General features: G+C 37.1%; 1 protein-coding gene across 1 annotated transcript in view; it reads right to left on the bottom strand.

The window, feature by feature from the left end:
• The window catches only part of LOC145277533 (GDP-fucose transporter 1-like), a 131,773-nt gene extending 124,980 nt beyond the window's left edge, over positions 1 to 6,793 (bottom strand). Inside the window, exon 1 of the mRNA XM_080128985.1 lies at positions 6,679 to 6,793. The gene's annotated coding sequence lies outside the window, so the exon portion shown is untranslated. The remainder of the gene's footprint in view (positions 1 to 6,678) is intronic.
• Between the last annotated feature and the right edge of the window lie 20,454 nt (positions 6,794 to 27,247).

Here is a 27,247-nt window from a genome sequence, read left to right as displayed (position 1 = left end):
ACTTTTCTATAATAATTTAAGGGAAAATAAGCACCCACTTTATGGCCACCATTTTTTTGGGGGGGGGGATGAGAAAAATCCTTAAAATTACCAGTAACGTTTAAAATTCCACGAAACAAGTAGTTCCCGAAGATATGAAGAAATGCACCCACTTTATGCCCACTTTTTTATGGGTGGGGGTGGGGGTGGCTGTCAGTTTATAGTTTTCGTTTTTTTTTTTTTGGAGGGGGGTATTCAATTATAGAACCTGTATAGTTTTTTTAACAGGTTCTTCTGCAGTTTAATTGTTTTAACTTAAGTAACGCACCGACATTAACCGAGCAGAAGAACCATTTAATATTTCACAAAAATTCTGTTTACATTTGGTGGGAGGCGGTGGAAGGGTGGGGTGGGGTGTTGTGATGGCCGCGTTACTTACGGAGGCTGTCCTTCTGCTTGGTTAATGTCGGCGCGGTACTTACGGAAAACGATTAATTAAACTGCAGAAGCGCCCGTTAAAAACTATACACCCCCCTCTAAAAAAAACAAAACAAAAAAAACAAACAAACAAAAAAAAAACGAAAAACAAACCAGTCCCCCACAAAGGTGGTTATAAAGTGAGTGCATTTCTTCATATCTTGGAAACTATTTGTTTCCTGGAATTTTAAACGTTGCTGGTAATTTTAAAGAACTTTCCGATGGTGGAAAGAATTTTCCCCAAAATTGTGACTACAAAGTGGGTGCTCATTTACGTTAAATTATAGAAAAGTGACCCCCTCCTTTTTGAAACTAACATTTCTACATATATTGGAAACTAATCGTTTGCCGTAATTTTAAGTTATTTTTGTTTTCAGCGCTCCCAAAAACCTTAAGTAGTAATTTTAAAGGAATTTTCGCGGGGGGGGGGAAGTAATTAATTTATTACTAATAATATATATATATATATATATATATATATATATCCAGGCTTGAGATATTCAAAAATAGAAACTAATAAACTCAACGAGGTTGTTAGATAGTGCTCGATAACAAAAGCAAATTATAAATTTTTTTTTTAATTATTTATTCGAAGGTAAACAGTTACATTTGGTCGCTACAAACAGCCACCCGTTTCAGTCAATGGTACTTCATCAGGCGACCCTCAGCCATTTTACTTTTTTTCTATAGCGCATAATGGTTCAGAGTCGCCTGACGAAGTCTCATTGACTTAAACAGATGGCTGTTTACCTTCGAATATAAGCCGCGAAAGGAGGTATTGTGAGAAATTTTCCACGTACAACCGCCATATTGTTTTTGGCCGCCTACATGCTTTGTGGTATAGACGTTGAGTGTTTGGTTTCCGTATACACACACGTATGTGCACATTTACATATACACACGTAAATACATATATACACACAAGCATATATATGACGAAAATATCGACACTTGTTGTATTATCAAAATTAAAAGTAAATCTTCAAGTGATTCAATTGGAATGCCACGTAATAAACAACGCCTTTAGTTGTAGGCAAATTTGAATTTTAAAATTCACGAAAATATCGACTGACAATTGTATTATCAAGATTCCCTAAAATATATTTAAATATGTTATAGAAGATCAGAAAACGATCGGTATCGTCGGTTTCAAATCCAATATAAAGGCAACCAGTTCACAACTCTCTTCCGTCTCTGTTTTTATCTGTCTCACCAAAAATAATGACGTTGCTGTTTTTTTTTTGCAATCCACAATGTCATTTTATCCTTAGTTTTTTTTTTTTACTTATTCCTTTTAATTTTTGTTTGTATACGTGCTAATCTTTTGTCTTTTTCAGTTGATAAAATTCAGGTTTGCTTTCTGGCAGTCTTATAAATGTATTACTTCCGGTTTAGGATGGTAGGTCCGGGGAAAATTGGAATTTCAAAAACAAAGAAATTTTAAGTTTTAACTTTAAATAAACCGTTAATTAAAAATCCAGAACGAAAAAAAAAACAAAAAAAACCCTAGGCCCAGTTCATGTCAGGATGGCCTGGCGGCGGGCAGAGATTGACTAAGTGCACCAATTAAGTCAAGCGATACAGTCAAGGGCCAGCTTCGTAGACAAAACACGCTAGGAAGAAGGTGTCGGTTTGTTGGAGGGAAATAGCGTTACGTGTCGACACAAAAAGTTCGAAGTTACGTTGAGGAAATTGAGAGACAAGACGGGTCTATACAATGTAGGGGTCTTAGTGTATCTCTTCGAGACTGTCCGTTTGTCGACTAATTTTTTTATCAAGGAAATTAATTAAGAATAAATTAATTTTAGTTCCAATCTATGCACCCTCTTGGCAAACTTTCACGGAAAAAACAATTGTCTAGCTGAAACCACTATCAATAATTCCCCCCACTCTTTTTGAGCCTAAACCTAAACGTAGATTCCATGAACAAAACTTCTTTCTTAGAACTGCACGCATGTGGAACTGCCTTCCGTTTCCCTGCTTTACAAATTTCGACTACTAGCGATTATTACGATATTGTCTCACTGACTATCGTATACTCGTTAACCCTTATCCTCTAGTAGCCCCCGGACCTTGATAAGTGCTGACTCCTTTCTAATAGAAAAAAAACAAACCCTGGACTGGATTCTTGACAACATTCTCAGCTCTAACACGTTTAGTCCGGTTCTCGAGAAAGCAACTAGATTTTCGACCTCTTCACTTCCGGCTGTCTCATTCATGCATAATTAAGACGCGATCGAACCTGATGATTTTGTCGCCTTTCTGTTTCGTCGGTCGGGTTTCGAGTTTGCACATGACACACTTAGCAGTCTGCCTCTATGACTGCAGTCACACCAAAATTTTCCCTACATCCTTTGCAAAATAAATAAATAAATAATAAAAATGAAACAAAAATAAATAAAAGTAGTGCAAAACTGTTCTGTTCAGAAATTGATTTTACCCGTTTTCGGAAGGATAGTATTCTACTTAGCCATATGAATTGCTTGGTCGGGCTCATCGCATTCCTTAATGAAGGGGCATCAGGTAACATGTAATAAACTTATTCGGAGAAGGTAATGCCTGACATGGATTCCCCCTCCCTCGAGACCGCATAAAACTCGTAACCCGAATGATTATTAATGGAATGTACTCTGATGAATGTATAGCACTTTTGCTCCTCGACGTAAATACCCCCGACTAACCCGACAAGCAACAAAATCACACCCCTTCACTATTTAAATCTTTAGATGCCGGAAAATCTTCTATACTAATAGTTTCTTCACTTGGACTGCTAGACTTTGGAATTCTCTCCGTTTCCTGTTTCCATGACTGTACTAACCTGCTGAAGTTTAAATGAAATGTGAACAGACATCTCGCTGCTCAACTACCCACCCCTGTTAGACAAGATCCCAAATTTGTGTATTTAATCTTTCGCGGGTTGTTATCTTTATTTTCATTATTGTTGTTTCACCACGTTTCGGCCAACCCATCATCTTGCCTTCTCCAGGTGATTAATCGCAATGGAATATGAATGTTTAGTCTTGTAACTGTATCCCCAGTAATTACTGCCTTCCATAATTGTTGTCTCATCACGTTTTGGCTCACTAATCCTCTCGTCTGCTCTTTGTACCATTGAAACCACTATTTTCAGATAATGCACAGCTGGAACCGTAGAGATTCAACGCCTCTATCCACTGCGCCACGGTCATGTCACGGTTAATCTCCCGAAGAAATCCAGATGATGAAACAACAGCAATTATGAAGATAAGGATAATAGTCCGCAAAAGAATGAATACACAAATTACGAATGAAAGGATTTAAAAAAAAAAATGAATGTTTCAAGTGGCAATATGCCTTGCTTGGGATGAAAAAAAAAAAAACAAGATAAAAATAATAGATTTTTAAATGAAACTGTTAATTTTAACTATATATATATATATATATATATATATATATATATATATATATATATATATATATATAAATCATCCAATGTGATGTGACAATAAGAGTGACGTCATAATGAAAGCGTCCGTATCACCATAGACAGATAATCACTTTTGCTGAACAGGCGACAAGGCAGGACGGGATATTAGAGTCTGTGAGAAAACGGAGCTCTACAAAGCTTTATAAAGAAAGTATAAACAGGACGAATTGTGGTTCGCCCGCAGCTCAGAAGTAGTTGTCCATTCAAACAGACTACGGACACAAAAGTAGTCCTCCAAAGCAGAAAACTACTTTCAATTGAAAAAAAGAAAAAAAAAAATTTAACGAAATTATGGCGAAATCAACTTCTTCTTACTGTCTACGTTGTCGCGGAAAAACGGCGTCTCTGAAAGCGAAACAAGTGACCTTTCGCAACAATAGTCAAGCCATCCAATCGAACTGCGGTCGTTGCAGCATGAAGAAATTCAGAATTATTGGAGCTGGTGGAGCGAGATCAAATCGTGTCAAGGCGCGAAAACACAAAGGTGGCAAACGAAGCAGTAGCAAGAAAAGGGGAAAGCGGACAAGGAACTAATTTCAATAAAAATTCGGTTCCAGCCCCCCCCCCCCCAAACGGCGACATTATGATTTTCTAAAATAAATTCATTTAAATCTACTTTTATTCTCAGCGTCCATTCTTTATTTTATTTATTTATTTATTTATTTTTAAATAGGTTCTTCTACAGAATTATAACCGAACTAAACCGACTTTTGTCGAACTAAATCAAAAACTTAGACCAGGCTATTGTTCAGATGGCTTATCCTCTGTTGGCTGCTGTATGTTGCTAGTTCGGCGCAGTTCCAGGAGATCCAGTTTCCTAGATTTGCTTTTATTATGGTTGTTAGCATAAGCATCACATATTTGCCACTTTGAAATTCCAATCTTTACAGTTTGTAAATGAATGCCTTCAATATGAACGTGTAGTCGTTTGGAAGTGTCATGTGCACCGCTGATGACAATGTCAGAAAATTTTAATACCAGAAAATTTTAATACCAGAAAATTTTCTCTTTGCAAGAAGGGGTTAGTTTATTGTTAATCGTCTGGGGCGCCCCTACCGAGAAATACTGATGGGTAATTTGCAGACCAGAGTGCTCTTCTTCTAGGGAACTGGCTCTTTAATCTCACTTTCTAACCCTGGAGGGAGATAAATAGGGAGTTAGATCAGAGTTAATTTAGAGTTAGTATAAAAAGGTTAGAGAAAAAGAAAAAAAAACGGTTCGATTCGAATTCTGTAGAAGTACCAAATTGTATATGAAAACTGCTTATTTTCTGCATAAAAGTGAGAAGTTTATTTTTTAAGAATTGTGTCACCATTCTCTTAGTTATTATGTAATGTCGCACGTTTGCTTGAAACCAGCAGTCATCACGCAGAATTGTTATCAAACATGCATGTACGTGAGGTCTGCTAGATATGTATATAGATACGCACATGTATGTGTGGTATGTATATGAGTATGTGTACATGTTTGAACCTCTATACAATACAAACTACACCTAAAACCCAAATTACGGTAAATTATGATTAGGATGACAAAAAGTAGTGCAACGGAGCGCGTGGGAAAATAGCGGCAGCAGTAGTCGAAAAATGCATATATGCAAATTAGAAAGTGTGCGCGAGCTGGAGCGACGAGAAAAAGAAGAAAAAACGACACTATGTGGTTGGGAGAAGTAAAAAGACGTGATGAACGTGTAAAATTGAAAACGAGAAATGGCTGTCTATGGCCGGCGTGTAGTAGAGCAGAAAGAAAAACGCACCAAGGCAGATGGACCTGTGGTCGCCACATTGGCAGCGAGAGACTCTTTAAGCTGGTATTGAGACGGTAGAGAGAGAGAGAGAGAGAGAGAGAGAGAGAGAGAGAGAGAGAGAGAGAGAGAGAGAGAGTAATAAACGTATTGTGCTAAAAAAGAAAGAAAAGCTGAGTCGGATTTATTTTTTTGTTGTTTGTTTCTTTTCGACGGTGACGGACGGCGGGGAAGTCTGAAAGAGGTTTAAATTGTAACGAACATGGTTCGAGCGTGACAGTTACGTTACATTAGTACTTCGTATTGTGTAGAAATACCATACGTTGTGTAGTTATGTATGTATTTATTCACGTGAATTTAAGTATGTAATTATTTACGTGTATTTATGTATTTATTTATTTACGTGCATTTCTGGATGTATTTATTCAAGTGTATTTATGTATGTATTTATTAATGTGTAATTACGTATGTGTTTATTAACATGTATTTACGTATGTATTTATTAACGTGTATTTACGTATGTATTTATTAACATGTATTTACGTATGTATTTGTTAACGTGTATTTCCGTATGTATTTGTTAATGTGTATTTCCGTATGTATTTATTCACGTGTATTTCTGTATGTATCTATTCACATGTATTTCTGTATGTATCTATTCACATGTATTTCTGTATGTATCTATTCACGTGTATTTCTGTATGTATCTATTCACGTATAATTATGTGTGTGTTGATTCACGTGCAGTTACGTATATATCTATTTATGTCTAATAATATATGTATTTATTTACGTGTTTGTGTATGTATTTATTTGTATTTATTCATGTCAAATGTATGCACCTGTTGACGTCGTCGCAAAGGTAACGCGTGACAGAAGCTATTGTAAGACAGTAACCCTATCTCATGGCACTTTGGAAATTTTTTTTAGTTTATTTATAAAAAATTATTTTCGGAAATATCCGGGCTGTTGTGGAGAGCGTGATCGAATTATTAAAAACAATCCAACTTACTTCAACTGAATTAATGGTGAGTGTCTACAGTTTCCTTGTTATCCACACGATGCAGCTCATCAGTTTTTATGAATTCATATCCAGATACGTTGGCGCATTTTTTTTGTTACGTTGGAACCTTCTCAGAACCATCTTTTTGTTTTTTCATTAAATGGGAGAATAACGCAAAAATCAGTTAAAAACCAACGTTAACATGCACGCATGCGCGCGCACACACACACACACACGCCAAACTTTCATCGTCTATCTGAAATCACTATAAATAATTTCCTACAATCTTTACTGTGCCTAAACCTCTAAATCCATGAAAAAAGCTTCTTTCTTAGAACTGCACGCCTATGGAACTCTCTTCCGTTTGCTTGCTTTCCAGCTGACTACAATTTGGTCGTCTTCAAGTCCAACGTAAACAAATTCTTGATGAGCCGCCCCCTTAAGTAATCCAATTTACCAAATTTTCACGATTAACGATTACTACGATATTTTCCCATTGACTACTCTACACTAATTAATCCTCGAGTGGTCTCCGCACCTTGATAAGTGGTGACTCCTTTGTAACAAAAAATACACACACACACACACACACACACATATATATATATATATATATATATATACACAAGGAGATTTAAATGATGAAAAATAGAAGGAATGCAGTATACCTTAACCCACAGATTATACACGCAAAATACATACTTTTTTCTCTTCTTTTTAATTGTATTAAAGGGAAATGTACTATTAAGTATAAAAATTAAATACTTTAAAATTGTGGTTGCGGCGAAAGTTCGAATAAACAAGAGGGAAAATAATCCGAAAATGAAATCCGGTAAAAGTATTCAATTGCAAAGTTCGAATCTAGTTCGTAGCACGAAAACACTTTCACTTAGGGATGTTGGCAACTTTCCTACATACCCGATATTTTTCTGGAAAGGGTTCTAACTAGAAAGATATCAGGGAAAGAATGTCAACAATATTCATTTGATTCATTTGAAATAAATAATAAATGATGCCCAACAACAAATGTGTATATGGACGTTACTAAAACAAAACAAAAATGAATAAATAAACAAAACAAAACAAAACAAAAATCGAACACGGTAACGTTTACTATTTGCTCCGTGCAAATTCTGCTCAACAACAAATGTGTTTATGGACGTTATTAAAAAACAAAAAAACAAACAAAAAAAAAAAAAAAACAAACAAACCCCAAAACAACAAACAAACAAAAAAATAGAACAATAAAAAAACCCAACAAGGTAACTTTTACTATTTTTCATGGAAATCCATATAAGCCATGAATGGTCTTGATATAAGTAGCTAAAAATGACTTCAATGTTAAAAACTAGCCAATAATTAGTATTAGATTCCGACCCAGAAAAGAACAATTCTGCCTCCTTTTTCAGAAATATTGCCCATGGAATGTGAGGACAAAAATAAGATTAGCGAGAGAGTTACAAGGTTGCCGAAAGTAAACCTAAGGTCTACTTTCTACTCTCCTGTATATGACAGAAACACCTAACTATCTCCCAATGCAAGGTTAGTGCTTAAAAAACAGTGAATTCCCATATTATATGGCACACGCGTTGACCGACACTCACACTGTAGTGAACATTTAAGCCTCCAACAATATCCGAGGAAGTCCCAAGGATTATCACCGCAATGCAACGTAAAATATTAAAATAATTTTAAAAAACTGGATTTTTCCGATGAAGAAGTTGTTATAATTTGAAATATTGAATTTGTTTTAGTAAATAAATATGTTTATTTATTAAAAAAGAAATGTCTGCACTAGTTTTGGACTAAAAACCGTTAAAGTTTGAATTTTGTATTGCATAATATATATATATATATATATATATATATATATATATATATATATATATATATATATATATATATATATATATTAGCAAGCTGCCTGGCATTGCCCGTTCGTAAAATACGCTTAAATATGATATTTCGATTAATGCAGATTTCATATTTATTATATTATATTGGACCCAATATATAGTAATGATTTAAAAAGTTATAAGATAAAAAATGACTCCACCGAGAATCGAAACCAAAACGGTTAGCTTACGATTTACTTTTTCCTTTGACGTTAATACATGAGCTATGAAGACATTTCATTTTTTTTAATTTTCACACTTTTGCACCGATTTTTCCTGGCTAAAACCCATATATAAACTTTCGTATAGGCTCGAATACCCTGTATTAAGTTTCATGTCTGTAAATCAAAAACTGACAGAGGAGTTTGGTAGGAATTTTTTTTAAAACATATATATATACACATGCATAAATATATATAGAAAGAGGTTTGTGTTTACTACAACCTTTTTACGCAAATATTACACAAGTATAAATCATGTAGAATATCTGCATGAATATAATTACACGTAATAGTTAACTAAAGATGATCACACCATAAGAAAACCGAAAAAGCTAATAGGGAATTAATTAAAATGAATGTTTAAAAGAATATGCAAATTAGTTAGATCTTTTGCAGATAAATCCAATTCCATGGCTGATATATAACAAAGTCGTATTTTCTTTTTAAATAAATAGAAAACAGGGGTTTTGATATAAATGTTAAAAAAAAAAAAAAAAAAAAAAATCATAGGAGTATGGATTGGTGCTTGCGTAGATTAGTGATGTTTTATGACAACGCATTTCAGGTGAAAACATGACATATCTTGTCGAAATTAGTATAAATTACAAAAATATCTAGTAGCTAGATGCACTTTTAACAAAAAAAAAAAAAAATCATCCACGATTGCGTTATAACAATTTGTGTATAAAATTCCAACCCTTAAGCAAAATCAAGGCAGAATCAGTTTATCATACAGAATTGGTTGCATAACTCTTCCACATTAAAACACAACAAAGCTCGATAATTCGAGAAATTCTATTTTTACTTGAAATATTTGTCAACTGGATAATTTTTCGTAATGTTTGGAATTTATACTAATTTCCACATGTCACGTAAGCACAAAATAATGTTTTTACTTGTAATGCGATGGTTTAAGACATCACGAATCTGCAAAAGCACTGTTATATTTGACTACTAAAACAGTAAAGCTGTTGGTATGTGTCTTGCTTGTCGCCATGCACACTTTTATGAATGGTTTAGATATTCGGAGCAAGTGCGAATAGCATAAATAAATGATGTGAAAGTCTGGTTAACAAATTGCAGGAGAGGGCTGAAAGTGACCCAAGATCAAGGTTTAATTTGCTGTATAGCACTAAAGTCGGTAAAACAACTAATAAAAATGCCTTAATCAGATTTGCCAATACAGGTGATCAAGGATACAATAATCCTCTCCTAACAAGCGAAACTTATCGTCGCTCAGAAAGGAGGAGGATTTACCTGGGAGGATAGTACCAAGCATAACAAACGACTTTACTCGAAGCCCAGATAAATGATAAGAAAAGTGGCGAGAGGAACGGAATGATGCCAACAAGTAAGAGAGAGAGAGAGAGACAGAGGAAGAGAGAGAGAGAGACAGAGGAAGAGAGAGAGAGAGAGAGAGAGAAAGAGCGAGAAAGAGAGAGAAAAGAAAGAAAGAGAAAGAGAGAGGAAAGTTTTTATAAATAGGAATTTTTAAATAATTATGAAACTCTCTTGTGATGTCATAATAGATGCTCCCTTTCTCTTCCACGTTTTCTCTCTTCTTATTAACCTCTTTTATCTCCATTCTTCATCGTTTCTCTCTCTCTCTCTCTCTCTCTCTCTCTCTCTCTCTCTCTCTCTCTCTCTCTCTCTCTCTCTCTCTATCAGACCTGAAAAAGCTTGCGCCACCCTCTTTATTTTTTAATTTTCGTCTTTTTTTAAAAAATTTTTTTAGTCTACCAAATTATGAAAAAATTATAAAATAAAAAAGTCAATATTAAATATTTGTGAGGGGTGCTCAGTTTCTAATGCAACGTTCTAGTAAATCGATCACTCATTTTAGAACGCCTCGATGATTTTAGGTTGAATTTCGCGCATTTAGCCTTTTTAAAGCAGTTTAAGGAGCTTACACTATCTCTATTTGTTTATTTTCGTTTTTTTTTTCCAACTTTTTGTCAGCGGAGTATTATCGAATGGACACTAATCTACCAAATGATCAAAAAAAAAAAAAAAAAAAGAAAAAAGACAAAAGTCAATATTTAAATATTTGTAAGAGATGCTCAGTTTCCCATGTAACTTTCTAGTAAATCGATCACTCGTTTCAAGGCTTTTAGACAAAATTTCCCGAGTTTAGCCCTTTTTAAAGCCTTTAAACCTTCTTTTAAAAAAGCTAAATTCGCGAAATTTGGCCTAAAACGTCGAGGTGTTCTAAAAATGGTTGATTGATTTACAAGAAACTGAACACCCCTATACATATTTAAATATTGCTTTTTTTTTTATTTTTTTTTATAATCTAGTATGCTAATGTCTATTCTATAATAATTCACTGAAAATTTTTTTTTAAAAATGTGAAAATAAAAAATATATTATATACGGGGTGGCAAGCTTACTCAGGTCCACACTCTTTTATCTACGTCATTCACATACTCCCTCTACTTCTCTTATTATCCGTCCTCTATTTTAGTCTTCTTACCATCTAAAACATTTATTCAAAGTGTGCACGGTAACAAGAATATCAATATAGTGTAGCAGTCACATAGAACTATTTTCTCTTGTGAATCAATGCCCCCCTCTGAGTTCTCCGGCCACAGGCTGACCTATCAGCTAACAGAGCGTATTGATTCATCTGCTCCCTAAAAGTTTGAAGGGAACGTCAGCAGTCAGATCCGGATCGCCAGCGTAGTAACATCTATCCCCTTTCGTCTCCTGTCCACCGGACATCTCGCTATAGCATTGACGGTCTCGATTTGAGACTACTGCTATCCAGCCGGAGACGACACGATACTGACTGACCGACGACGACCTTAAAAGAACTTTCTTTTTATTCTTCTCTTTTAACAGCCTGACCTGCCAGTTCCTGCTACAAATAAAATATTCTTCATTGTCATTGCTTAAAAAGGAAGCTTGTGCTTCTTTTGTGCCTTGTTCTTTGCTATAATTTATTAGGAAGGTAAAACAATTATCCTCTCCTAAAACAGTAGCTCATCTTTGACTCGTTTCGTCACTAGTATATATATCATTAATGTTTTTTATAACAAAGTATTTAATCGAAAATGTATGACGTCACAAAGAATGAAAGGTAGCGTTTGGTAACTCTTGAACAAAATATCTTTTGATTCTCGTTTTTTGTTTTTAGTTAATTTTCAGTTAATTATTACATAGCATAGTTGCGCCACGTGTCCTTTAAAGAAGGTTGAGGTTATATCGACAGAAACGTTGTCAGAATATGAAAACAGAAATCTCAATAATCCAAATAAAATACGTTTACTTTTGTTTAACACAGTAGGTAAAAAAAAGATAGCCTTAGTATAGAAGGGTTTCCTCTACATTGAATAAGAATAAATAAATTTAAGTGTATCGTCAGTATTTGCCAATATCTACAACTGCCTCAATCGAAATGAACGATTTTCTCCTTGAAGAAGCCGCTTGTTTGGAGAAGATCTTAGGACTGACTTTCAGTTAAGATTCAAAATGGAAGACGTATATACAGTTTGTTACTAAGATCGAAAGAAAATTGTTCGCTCAATCCACTGCCCCAGAAAATACCTGACTCTTGGTACAATCCTATACCTATATAAGAGTCAGATACGCCCAAGGTGGAATACTGCTGGCAAATATGGGGAGGTGTCACAGGGAACAATTTTCCTGCGTTGACAGAGTACAAAATCGATTTCAAAATCTAATGAGAGGATATCTTCTCTCCCCTAAATCCACTTCCTTTCTCACAGTAGAAACACTGTTAGTCTCTCTCTGCTCTATTTTTATTTCCATGTAAAGTGCTCGACTGAACTCCAATCTTGGGTTCCTACTCGTAAGATATTCACAACAAAAACTCAGCTGCCTACCACAACTAGAAAAGACTTTCCTTTCTCTCTTCATGTGTTTACCGTCAGGCGGAATTTCAATGGACATAGATTCTTTGCAAAGACTTCCCGTCTGTAGAAACACACCTGCAGAAACACATTACCGATGAACTGCTTCCCTGCTCATTGCAACTTCATCATTTTAAAATCAAATGTCAATAAACACTGACCGTTCCTAAATGCAGTTCATACCAAAGCATGTGGACCCGACCTCATCCCAGCTGTGCTATTAAAAAAGTGCTCAGCCGAAGTAGCTCCAGTTCTCTCCAAACTCTACAACAAATGCCTTAATGAATCTTGCTTTCCGAGCTGTTGGAAAACTGCTTCTGTAGTACCAGTATTCAAGAATTCTGGCGAAAGAACTGACCCATTAAATTATCGCCCTATTAGCCTCCTCCCACTTTTTGCCAAAATATTTGAGACCTTAATTAACCATGCTCTAGTCCAGCACCTTACAGATGCTAAACTTCTGACAGACCGTCAATATGGATTTAGACAAGCCCGTTCCACGGTAGACATCCTCACTGTAATCTCTGAACGCATATACCATTCACTGGACAAAGCGGGAGAGGGAAGAGCGGTAGCTCTAGATATATCTAAGGCTTTTGACAGGGTATGGCATGAGGGTCTCCTCAGGAAGATTAGATCTTACGGTATCACCGGTAGAATACTTAACGTAATTAAATCCTTCTTAGATAAGAGAAAAATCCAGGTTGTCCTCGACGGTCGTACATCTAAACAATATGATATAAATGCGGGAGTGCCCCAAGGATCTATCCTGGGACCTCTGCTGTTCCTGATATTCATAAATGACCTCCCCGACAAGATTGCCTCTGAGATGGGGATATATGCTGATGACACCACACTCTATAGCAGGCACGACAGGAAAACAAACGAACATATATCTAAAGTAATGGCAGAAACACTAGAGGATGACCTCCAATCAGTAGTGGAATGGGGACAAAAATGGATGGTAACGTTCAATGCCACCAAGACAAAACTGGTTTCATTCAATAATTACAAGAAACCTTCTCTACCACCTATAGCAATGGCCAACGACTCTTTATCTGAGAGTACGTCTCTCAAGCTCCTTGGCCTAACGTTCACTGGAAACATGAGTTGGAACAGTTACATCGAGGGCATTGCCAGGTCCGCTGCAAGGAAGGTGGGCTCTCTCTACCGTGCTAGAAAACTTCTAACACCCGAAAGTATCCTGTACCTCTATAAGGCCACTATTCGCCCATGTATGGAGTATTGCTGTCATATTTGGGCCGGTTCATCGGCTACTAGTCTCTCGCTCCTTGACAGGGTTCAGAGAGAGTCGCAAATCTGATAGGCCCTAAACTGGCACCAAAACTTCAGCCTCTGTCCCATCGTCGAAACGTTGCATCCCTCTGCCTGTTCTACAAGTATTATAATGGTGAATGTTCTGAAGAACTGCAAGCACTTGTGCCCCCACGACGTGAACACCCTCGACAGACCCGACAAGCTGCAAAATCCCACCCCCACACTGTAGAGATCCCTAGATGTAAAAGATCCTTCTACTCCAGTAGTTTCTTCCCCAGAACTGCTAGACTTTAGAATTCCATTCCGGGTCAATGCTTCCCCAACTGTACTGACATGCATAAGTTCAAGTGCAACGTGAACCAACATCTCGCTGCCCTAATCCCTACATAGTACCCCAGTAGATGTTTCCCCTGATAGTAGCCCCCTACACCAAAGTGGCAATGTGCCTTGTTTGGGGTGAAAATGTAATAAAAAAAAAAATACCATTGATCAATGTTAGTATTGCGATAATGTTCCTCATCTTTGAGCTGGCAATTATTCACGTTTCATTTAACCTTTGTAGCAGCAAACAAAATAATGATCTATTTTCTCTTGTGAATCAACGTCACTCTCCCTAACTTTGTGATTCAGACATACACTGGCCAATCAACTGGGTAGGGATATTAATTCATCTGCCCCTTAAGGAAGTTCTTCAGCCCCTGTTGGGAACTACAGTCAACGAGCAGAGAATAAGTTGACGACCACTGGGCTCTTCGGCATATTAACCCCCGCCGCAGAAACGGCTTATTCCTAACTAACAGATCAACCTTTTATATTGAACTAGTAGGTTGCTACCCGGCGTTGCCCGTACGTTGACCCCCCCCAAACTCCCTCCTCCTCAAATAATAAATCAAAACAACTTTTCTTTCAATCAAAATAGCAGTGAGTACCCGTACGACTGAAAAAAAAAAATGAGCCGTGGTGGCCGGGCTTGAACGTGAAACGCGAAAGAGGGGAATAAAGCAAAAAACTTACGGGGAGAATCGCTTTTGCCCACATGGCCATGAATGATTATGACGTCATAACGTTGCAAAATAAGAGTTTTAAATAGTTTTATTTTAATACGCGTGCGTGACTTGCGAAAAAAGAGATGCAAAAAACGGATCCCGTCCCTTCCAAAAAGTAGTCCAGTTGACCGCCACAGAACGAATCTTTTTTTCTAATTTTCAGATATTATACATCCAGGGCATTGCCCTTCAAGATGGTACCAGTTTCGACCCAATCTGATGCGTATGAGAAAAGTTTTTAGCAGATATACAAGCACACACATACACAAACACGCGAACATTTGTCCTTTATATTATAGAGTAGCCTGGGTGCCCGGCGTAGCCTATGTGTATAGAGGTATGTGTTAAGCAAAAAAAAAAAAAAAGTGGTAGTAGGCAGGCAGGTTCGAACCCGTACCGCAAAGGAGGAAAAAAACGTGAAGAAAGTGACGCCTTTGCCGTTGCGTCCACCGCCAAACCGGAAGTGACAAAGGTTTAAATTAAGGCTAGTCAATAGAAAAGAGGGGATGATTTTCGAAAATATCGGCGAAAAAAGCCACACCTCCTTGTAGAAAAGTGCCCAGTTGAGGGTGAAAAAATTAATGTTTTAAGCCAATTTTTCGATATTTGTCGTCCGAAGGGTCGATCTTCCAAACGATACCGATCTCGTGAAAATCAGTCACCTTTTGTCGAAACTTTTAGGCAGACATGCATGCATGCATACGTACATACATACATACATACATACATACATACATTTAAACAGACAGATGAGATTTATATTATAGAAGATAAAGCCTTTCGTTGTTTGTTTTAAAGAGTTTTTTTTGTTATTTGTTCTTTGTTCATAAATTTATAATTAGGAGAGAAAACATAAAATTTTCCTTTTCCTAAACCCTTATCCATTGAGTAACCCTTAGCCTTTATAACTAGTGATCCCAAAATAATAAAAAAATATATATAAATATTTTCATGTCACCCTGTTTAATAACGCCTCTTTATGATGCTGGTTGACCATTGGCGGAAATATGCGCTCTTTGAGTGTTCTTGTTCCTGTCCCATTTTCATCTTTATTTAATTATATTCGCTGGTAAAATTCTTTGCCTACGAGATTGCCGGGATTATCACAGGTTTTATTGCAAGGGGCACGCTTTTCCGTTATTTTAAACCGACGATGAAAATAGCAGTAAAGAGGAGAACAATTATTGTCCGGAAAACGAAGTGACATTGTTCTCCGAGTGGGAAGAAGGAAAGGCTATAAGGTTACACGCCTTGTTTCCTTCTTTGAAATGTAGTATTTAATGATTGGCCAAAGTAGAAGCAAACAAGACGCGATTTTGTTATGCGTGGGACAAGCAATATCATTTGAACAGGAAGGGATCGATTTATGGGTCGCCTTGTTAAGGATCATGCAGGTGGGAGCATTGGTGCACACGCACACATCCACACACATCCACACACATTTACGCACTCTCATAGACATATACACACACATACGCACAACACGCTCTCTCTCTCTCACACACACACACACACACACACACACACACACACACACACACACACACACACACACACACACACACACTTTCCAATCCATACTAACGACCAATGTATATTTATTGGAATATTTTTATACTAGCGAAAGTCGCCCGACCTTACCTGGACAACAGAGTATTCTTAACGTCTTTTTGACCCTTAAGTATATATCCGACACAGACAAAGTTAATCAACCGAGAACCATATCACTCTATGTAAAAGCATATATCAACGGATACACACTCGAGAGTCAAAACAATGAAAAGAATATTCTATTTTCATAGCCCTAATGATAACATACAACGAACATTAAATTAGCATCTATATATATATATATATATATATATATATATATATATATATGCTAATAATTTAATAATTTTAATATATATATATAATTTTAATATATATATATATATATATATGCTAATAATTTAATGTTAGTAGTATGTTATCACCTTCAATCCTCCTTTTTAATAAATAGGATCTCCCGATCGAATAATTTATAATCTGGGAACTGCGACACTACGTTCGTACGTACGTTAAAGGTACTACCGTATTAATATATAGATTATACAAACATTATTGGCTACATATGTGCATGCATGTTTCAGCTGAGATTTATTTCGAAATCGAGCGTCATAAGGCCAGAGGCCTCAATTGGTTTCAAATGCGAATTTATTATTACTATTTATTTTCCAAACTTTTCTGATTTTTCTTTTGTCAGAATATTTTTTGCATAACATATTTGTTCGCTTTTTTTATTACATTTTTTTAAATTACATTTTCACCCCAAACAAGGCACATTGCCACTTTGATGTAGGGGGTTACTATTAGGGACACAGGCTACAGGGGTACTAGGTGGGGGAATTGGGCAGTAAGATGTCGGTTCACGTTACACTTGAATTTCTGCATGTCAGTATAGTTGGGAAAGCAGAAACGTGGCAGGGAGTTCCAAAGTCTAGCGGTTCTGGGGAAGAAACTACTGGAGTAGAAGGCTCTTTTACATCTAGGGATTTCTACTGTGAAGGGGTGGGATTGTACTGCTTGTCGGGTTTGTCGGGGGTATTTACGTAGAGGGAGTACAAGTGCTTGCAGCTCGTCGGAACATTCACCGTTAAAGTACTTGTAGAACAGGCAGAGGGATGCTACATTGCGTCGATGGGACAGACGCTGAAGCTTGGATGATAGTTCAGGACCTTGTTCAAGAGTGAGAGACTAGTAGCAGATGCACCGGCCCAAATATGACAACAATACTCCATACATGGGCGAATGGTAACCTTATAGAGGTACAGGATACTTTCAGGGGTCAGTAGCTTTCTAGCACGGTAGAGAGAACCTACCTTTTTCGCAGCGGTCCTGGCAATGCTCTCAATGTAATTGTTCCAACTCATGTTTCCTGTGAACGTTAGGCAGAGGAGTTTAAAAGATGTGCTTTCAGATAAAGAGTCTTTGGCCATTGCTGTTGGTGGTAGAGAAGGTTTCTTGTAGTTATTGAAGGAAACAAGTTTAGTCTTGGCAGCATTGAATGTGACCATCCATTCTTGTCCCCATTCCACTACAGATTGGAGGTAATTCTCTAGGGTTTCTGCCATTTCTTTAAATATTTGTTCATTTGTTTCCTGTCGTGTCTGTTATAGAGTGTGATGTCATCAGCATATATACCCATCTCACAGACAATTTTGTTAGGGAGGTCATTTATGAATATTAGGAATAATAGAGGTCCAAGGATAAACCCCTGAGGCACTTCCGCATTTATATCATATTGTTTAGATGTACGGCCATCGAGGACAACCCGGATTTTTCTCTTATCTAAGAAGGATTTAATTATGTTAAGTATTCTACCAGTGATACCATATGATCTGATTTTCCCGAGAAACCTTCGTGCGAAACCCCGTCAAAAGCTTTAGATATATTTAGAGCTACGGCTCTACCCTCCGCTGCTTTGTCCAGTGAATGGTATACACGCCGCTCAGAGATTACAGTTAGGATGTCTGCTGTGGAACGGGTTTGCCTAAATCCATATTGTTTGTCGGTAAGAAGTTTAGCATCTGTAAGGTGATGGACTAGAGCTTGGTTAATTATTGACTCAAATATTTTGGCAAAAATGGGGGGAGGTTAATGGGGCGGTAATTTGCTGGGTCAGTTCTTTCGCCAGAATTCTTGAAAATTGGTACTACAGAAGCAGTTTTCCAGCAGGCAGGAAAGCAAGATTCATTAAGGCATTTATTGTAGTTTGGAGAGGATTGGAGCTACTTCGGCGGAGCACTTTTTTAATAGCACAGCCGGGATGAGATCAGGTCCACATGCTTTTGCAGTGTCAAGATTTTTTATAATGGCATGCATCTGAAAAGGAGTGATTTTTAGATCGTTAAGTGTAGCGTCTGTCTGCAAAGGAAAGTCTGGGAGAGAGTAGTTAGCAGGGCCCAGTGTGGAGTTGGAGGCAAACCGACTGGCAAGCATGTTAGCCTTCTCGGTTGCTGAGCAAACAACCTCATGATTGTTGGATAGTGGAAGAATTGTTGATTGCCCATTATTTACTACACTGTGTAGATTTTCCAGAAGTCACGGGTTCCTAATTTCTGAGCTTCGATGCGTTTTTGGGTGGTTTCAGTAAATTTTCTCTTAGCTGTCGCTATTTCTTTCTTACAGTTACTTCTGGCTTCTATATACTTTTGTCTGTTTGAACTGGATTTATGTCGGTTAAATCTGTGGTACGCGTTCTACTTTTGCACGATAGCAGCTGCACGTGTGGAAGTAAACCATTGGGGAGAGTGAGGCTTGCTATAAAATTTCCGTGTGGAGGCATGCGCTTCAATTGCTGTTTTGAACCATTCAGTGGTCTCATTTGCGCACTGTTCAGCAGGAGGTGAAAAGATATTTCGCTATGGGGCGCCTCTAATGAGATCCATGATGGCTTCCCAGTCTGCCTTTTTATAATATCTCGTTGTTTTGAGCAGTGGCTCTTCCATTTTGGCTCTAGAGTTTAGGGTGATTTTAACAATTATCACTACATGATCAGCATCCCCAAGTGGGCTGTGGGCGTTCGTAACACAATCATTAGGAGCTGTGGTCAGAAACAAATCTAAAAGTGATGCGTGTTTCTCTTGCTGGTCAGGGAAACGGGTTGGAAACGTAAATGTCTGTGATAGGGAATGAGATATAGAGAAGCTATGTGTTGTGGTACCAGCTGCGTCTGTGTAATTAGAGAATCCAAGCCAGTTACTGTGATGGACATTGAAGTGACCAAATACATGAACTTGTGCGCTAGTGTCGAGTGAAAGTGCTGTATCTATGCTGTCAGAGACTTTGTTTATTAGGGTACAGTTCTGGGTCGAGGGAGAGCGGTAGAGAAAATAAAAGTAACTAATATTATGTTGCATGGTTAGTCTAAAGCACATAAAGGCTTGATCGTCCGATTATAATTTTCTTTCTCTAGTCAGGGGGAAGGTGTTTCGAATATAGACTTCAAGCCCGTGCATATGTCTGTCAGAGTCCTTACGGCAGAGTGGGAGATATCCGGGCATGTTAAAGTAGTTAGAGTGGATGGAGGAGTGTAGGTTAGTCTCACTTAGTGCTAAAATATCCGGCGGGTTTGTTAGGAGAAATGCTTCGACATCATTTAAATTAGTTCCAAGCCTACATATGTTAGTAAATGGAAGCCTCAAGGGAGGAGGCTTTCTATCAAGTGTTCACATTTCAGATCTAACCCAGCTAATTAATTTCCTAGAGAGAATTAATGATTCAATCCACACCAACCCAGATCGACGGTATTACGCATTCGGACTGCAAGAGGGCACAGTTTTTGATGAGCTTAATTAACGGATGGTTACTAATCGATACTTAAAACAGGTAATGTGACTATCGAAATTAGGTCAATACGATAAGATTAATTTCAGAAACGTTTCCACGGCGCAGCAGACCAAGTTCCATTTTCCAGGTCACGAAAGTATCACAGAAAACTATAAGCATATATAGGGTGTTTTTTTTTTAGAGGCAGCGAACTTTATATGTTCAACTATATTTTGTTTAATTGCAGAATTGGTAACTACGTGTTATTTTGAGTTCAACATGTGGTTTGAGCAGAAAAAGCCACATGGCACACAATACTTGATACGATCAATATATTGAGAGAAACATTTGATGAACGAATAATTTCACGAAATGGACCTGTCAACTGGCCAACACGTTCATGCATATTTAACACCATTATACTATTTTCTGTGGGGATATGTACCATGGCTACGTTGATAAACCAGAAACAATAGCTCACTTGGAAGACAAAAACATTCGACGCGTTATTTTCGAAATACAACATAATTTAATGAATAGAATTAGTGAACATTGGAACTGTATTTGGTGACTTCAATGTCCACCACAGTAACTGGCTAGGATTCTCTAATCACACAGATGTAGCTGGTAGCGCAACACATAGCTTCTCTATATCCCATTCCCTATCTCAGTTGGTTACATTTCCGACACGTTTCCCAGACCAGCACGATCAACATGCCTCACTTCTAGATCTCTTTCTGACAACGGTTCCCAATGACTGTACAACAAATGCCAACAGCCCACTCGGGAATGCTGATCACGCTGTGATAATGGTAGAAATCAGCCTAAATTCTCGCCCTAAAATACTACTCAAAACAACGAGGTATTACAAAAAGGCTGATTGGGAAGCCATCAGGGAGCTCATCAGAGATGCCCCATGGCAAAATATCTTTACTCTTCCAGCGGAACAGTGTGCAAATGAGACAACTGAATGGTTCAAAACTGCTATTGAAGCAAATGTTCCCGCACGGAAATTCTATAGCAAGCCCCACTCTCCCCAATGGTTTACTTCTGCTTGTGCAGCTGCCATATGTCAAAGGCAGCATGCGTTCCACAGATTCAACCGACATAAGTCCAGCTCAAATGAACAGAAGTTTATAGAAGCTAGAAATAATTGTAAGAGAGTGATAGAGACAGCTAAGACAGATTACTCTGAAACCACCAGAAAGCGCATCGAAGCACAGAAATTAGGAACCTGGGATTTTTGGAAAATCTACAACAGCGTAGTTAATAATGGACAGTCAACTATTCCCCCACTAACAAACAATCATGAGGTTGCTTGCACGGCAACTGACAAGGCTAATCTGCTTGCCAGTCGGTTTGCCTCAAACTCCACACTGAACTCGGTACACCACTCACTCCCTGATTTTCCTCTACGAACAGACGCCACACTAGACGATTTGAAAATCACCCCTTCTCAGGTACATGCTATTATAAAAAACCTAGACACCTCAAAAGCATGTGGACCAGATCTCATCCTGGCTGTGCTATTAAAAAAATGTTCTGCCGAGGTTGCTCCAGTTCTGTCCAAACTTTACAATAAATGCCTTAACGAATCTTATTTTCCCGACTGCTGGAAAACCGCCTCTGTGGTACCAGTCTTCAAGAATTCTGGTAAATGAACTGACCCACTAAATTATCGCCCCATTAGCATCCTCCCGCTTTTCGCCAAAATATTTTAGTCCTTAGTTAATCAAGCCCTAGTCCAGCACCTAACAGCTGCTAAACTCCTGACTGACAAACAATATGGATTCAGGCAAGCCCGTTCAACAGCAGATATCTTAACTGTAGTTTCTGAACGTATATACCGTTCATTGGATAAAACAGGGGAGGGTAGAGCGGTGGCCCTTGATATATCTAAGGCTTTTGACAGGGTATGGCACGATGGTCTACTAAGGAAGATCATATGGAATCACTGGAAGAATTCATAATGTAATTAAATCCTTTTTAAGTACTAGAAAAATCAAAGTTGTCCTCGACGGTCGTACATCCAAACAATATTATATAAATGCGGGAGTACCTCAGGGGTCAATCCTTGGACCTCTATTATTCCTGATATTCATAAACGACCTCCCTGATAAAATTGTTTCGGAGATGGGTACATTTACCGATGACACCACTCTCTATAACAGATATGAGGGGAAAACAAATGAACACATATCCAAGGAAATGGCAGAAACACTAGAGGATGACCTCCAATCCGTAGTGGAATGGGGACAAAAATGGTTGGTCACATTCAATGCTGCTAAGACTAATCTTGTTTCCTGCAATAACTACAAGAAACCTTCTCTACCACCAATAGCAATGGTCAAGAACACATTACCTGAAAGTACTTCTTTTAAACTCCTCGGCCGTACGTTTACAGGGAATATGAACTGGAATAGATACATTGAGAGCATTGCCAAGGCTGCTGCAAGGAAGGTTGGCTCCCTCTACCGTGCTAGAAAACTACTTACGCCTGACAGTATCCTATACCTCTATAAGGCAACCATTCGCCCATGTATGGAGTACTGTTGTCACATCTGGGTTGGTGCATCTGCTGCTTGTCTCTCGCTCCTGGACAGGGTTCAAAAGAGAGTCGCCAACCTGATAGGTCCTGAACTGTCATCTAGGCTTCAGCCTCTGTCCCATCGACGAGATGTTGCATCCCTCTGCCTGTTCTACAAATATTTTAATGGTGAATGCTCTGACGAACTGCAAATACTTGTACCTCCCCGACGTAACTACTCCCGACAAGCTACTAAGTCTCATCCCTTTACAGTAGAGATCCCTAGGTGCAAGAAAGCCTTTTACTCCAATAGTTTCTTCCCCAGAACTGCGGGTCTTTGGAACTCCCTTCCGGGATTCTGCTTTCCCAACTGCAATGATATGCAGAAGTTCAAGTGTAATGCTAACAAACATCTTTCTACTCTTCTCCCTTCATAATGACCCCGCTAATTAAGTCCCTAATAGTAGCCTCCTGTTTCAAAGTGGCACTGTGCCTTGTTTGGGGTGAAAATTGAATAATAAAAAAAAAACAACTCTAGATTACGCCATATACGCGCAAGCCGTGAGGATATGTGCTCAATTAAATTTATTTCGTATTTTTGTACCCAATATATATAGTCATGATTAAAAAAAAAAAAAATGATTTGAGCGTCATCAGCTAGAATCGAAACCGAAACCAAAATATAACAAAACATAGTTCCATGATTGAAACCATGTCGACAAGTTATATAAAAACTGAAGTTTATTTGTACTTAATATGGTTGGAAAGAATTGTGAATTTTATTAAAGACAAGCTGGTTTCCATGACAATAACTTTTTGGGTAGACAAGGTGCAAGCAAGAGTGGTCTGCATAACGAAACGGATCTGTAAAAAATATACCGAAATTTTAACATGCTGGAGGAACTGTTTTGCACGAAAAATAAATATTTGGATCTTGGAATGTATATATATATATATATATATATAAGTTTTTGTATCAGAATACATCGATAATTATCGAAAATTTATAATAAAAAATCCGATTAAGAAGGAAGCCCGATTTTGACCAAACTTAACACTTTTATACAACTTAACATCACAAGAGCGTTTAAGAAATTTTACCACTGCACAAGCAGAAAAACCCAGCCTATAAAATCTGGAAATTCTTTCATAAGACTGTAGATTATTTTATACGACGCGTTCGAAATGGATGTTTGTCTTCAGAGCACATATAAATCACGATGTTTCACGTTTGCATTTTAAACTTTAAGTAAAGTCATTATTTACAGATAATTTAATAAAATCAACAGTCGATTCTGTACAGTGCAATGTAGATTAGAATTTATTGTGGGCTGTCATTGCAGAGGGACCCTTTACTAGAGCAGGCAATCAATCAATTTGATTAAAAAACGGCCGATTTTGGTTAATATGAAGTATAGGAGGGTGAAACATTTGTTGATCCTTATTCAATCCCAGACAACGTTGGGTCTCCCTGCTAGTATATATATATATATATATATATATATATATATATATATATAAATATATATATATATATATATATATATATATATAAATTATGTGTGTGTGTCATATATGTATATATATATATATATACACACACACACATATATATATATTTATGTGTGTGTGTGTGTGTGTGTGTGTGTGTACAAGGTAGTTTGAAATAGTTACGTATTATGAAGTGGAAAATGTAGGCGTTCGTCTATAAGTGCTTGATGGTATCTTAGTAACATCTATTTGACAACGTATTTTAATAATCGAAGTTGTAATGATTGGCTAGAACTACTGATTGGTAGAATCAAGTGCAAAATTAATCGATGAAATGTTGTCAAGTGCAAAAGCCACAATCGGGGAAAACAACTGGGAAAACGGACCACAATGCACTTCTCACCAATAAAATATGTGAATATAGTTTCGTATACCTTTCTTCTCTCTTCAAGAAGAGAGAAAGAGAGAGAGAGAAAGAGAGAGAGAGAGAGAGAGTTGCATGAGCTGAATATAAGAAAGACAATTTATTTATCTATTTCGTATAAATCAGAAGATTGTTGGTATTCCTTTTTCCAATATCTTTCTAGTGAGAATTTTTTCTAGAAATACATCAGGTACTTACAAGGTTCCAACATCCTAAGTGAAAATGTTTCTGTGGAACGAATTGGATTCGAACATGGATTCGAACATGGCGCATCCAGGTTGTCAGTCAGCGCCATTAACCACTTAGCCGCCATTATCTCCCATAAAAAATGACAGAGGAATATTACCACATAATTGTGTTTGAAAAGTGTAATGCCTTTTATTTACCGATTAAATTCAAATGGGGCTTTAACATTTTATAACACAAGCTTAAACGAATAAACTTGAATAAACGATTCACACATAATCTTTTCACAGAAACGAGCACTTGTGCACTTGCAGGGTTTTGCTAATGATCAATCAAAATAATGAAAGTCCTTTTACATACGTGCGCGGTCGCTGATCTTTCATTCTTCAATTGTCATTCTACCATGTAGCCAGTTTCCCGTGTGGTTGCGTCGTCTAGTGGTTGTTTAACTTCGGCGAAAACTCATGTACGGAAACACAACGGAGATTGTTGATTTTTTTTTATTGGAAAGTTATACGTTATTTTTTTATTTCTATTCTTTTGTTATATGTTATTTTTATTTTTTGTTATATTTTATTTTTTATTTTTTTTGTTATATGTTATTTTTATTTTTTGTTATACGTTATTTTTATTTTTGTTAATTTTATTATTTTTTATTTTTTGTTATATGTTATTTTTATTTTTTTTATTCTTTTGAAATCCTTTGGCTTTATAATTTGTGCATTCATTTTTTTGCGGACTGTTATCCTCATCTTCATAGTTGTCGTCTCACCACGTTTTTGGCCAACTCATCCTCTGGCCTTCTTCAGGTGGTTAGGCGTTAAGTCTGTTCGGTTCCAGGTGAGCATTGACTGGAAATAGCGGTTTCAATTCTACCCAAAGCCGATCAGAGGCTTAGCTGGCCAAAATGTTGTGAGACAACAACTATGGAAGGCAGTAATTATTGGAAATACAGTTAAAAGAATCAGCATTCCTATCCTGTTGCAGTTAACCATCCGAAGAAGAGCAGAGGATGAGTTGGACGAAACGTGGTGAAACAACAACAACTATGAAAATGATGATAACAGTCCACAAAAAAAAAAAAAAAATGAATACAAGGAAAGTTTGTTTACGAGTGGCGGGGAGACTAGAAGAAATTGATTCCTTCGTATTCTTGTAGTTGGAGATAAAGAGGCGCAGATGGCACATATTGGTGTGACGTTTGTTCAGGTTCTTTCTACATCTTCACATGTTAGAGAAAAACTGGGCAAAAGCGGTAAATGTTAGGTTTATCTATCTATCTATCTATCTATCTATCTATCTATCTGTCTGTCTATCTATCTATCTATCTATCTATCTATTTATCTATCTAGCAATGAGTGAACAACAGAGATTTGAATGGTCATGTTTTGACAGGTTGTCAAACTTTATCAAACTCTGTGACCGGTCAGTTTGTACCGGAATATGTCTTGAATATTACTTTAAACAGATTCCAACTCTCCCAATGACGGTTGGCGAATCTCCCAGAAGTAACAGCGGAAACAGGTATGTCGTCATATTACGTTATGTGTATTATATGTTCTGACACGCGTGCACGAACACCACTAGATGAGACGAATCACAGGCCGTTAAAAAGACATTAAGAATTTGAGGACAATAGTCCGTTATACAACAGACACAACGTACATAGTTTCATACATATGGTCCGTTATGATAAGACCACAACAGACATTTATTAGTGCCGCGTACACATTCAAAACACCACGATTCAACTATATATACACGTACGTTAATTTGGTAACGTATAAAAAAATAAATAAATAAAAGCATCACCCCCCAACATACACACACAACGTCCAACGTATCTTTATGTAGCTAGAATGAAAGTATGCCAGCTTCCACCTTCCGATATGACCTTAAGAGGAGTATGTAGGTGTTTCCAGACTCTTAAGCTAAGGTTAAAAAATGTTTCTATCGAACTTTTGACCCTAATTTGTGCTAATTGTTTTCTTATTACAGCTTTGACTTAAAAATTCGTAACTAAATTTGACCTATCTTGTCTTGCTTTTTTTTTTTCTGAAATCTTTGTCAAATATGCTATTAACCAAAATTGCATTGTTACATGTAAAACAGAAAGAAAAAAAATAGTCACCTATGAAAACGAGAACCTCCCAAATTAAAACATTGAATAATTATCTAAACTCAAATGTAAATTAATATTAAGCCGACTTCACAACTTGATAAAAGTTCATTATTGGATTTTAATTATAAGGTGAAGCTCGAATGATTCAAACTCAAGATGGATAACACCAAAAACATCCACCCATTAATATGGGGGGGGGGGAGATT

The sequence above is a fragment of the Euprymna scolopes genome, chromosome 6 (genome assembly GCF_053919585.1).
Source record: "Euprymna scolopes isolate OS-2025 chromosome 6, ASM5391958v1, whole genome shotgun sequence".
Taxonomy (NCBI): domain Eukaryota; kingdom Metazoa; phylum Mollusca; class Cephalopoda; order Sepiida; family Sepiolidae; genus Euprymna; species Euprymna scolopes.
This window is presented reverse-complemented; position numbering and strand designations above follow the sequence as displayed.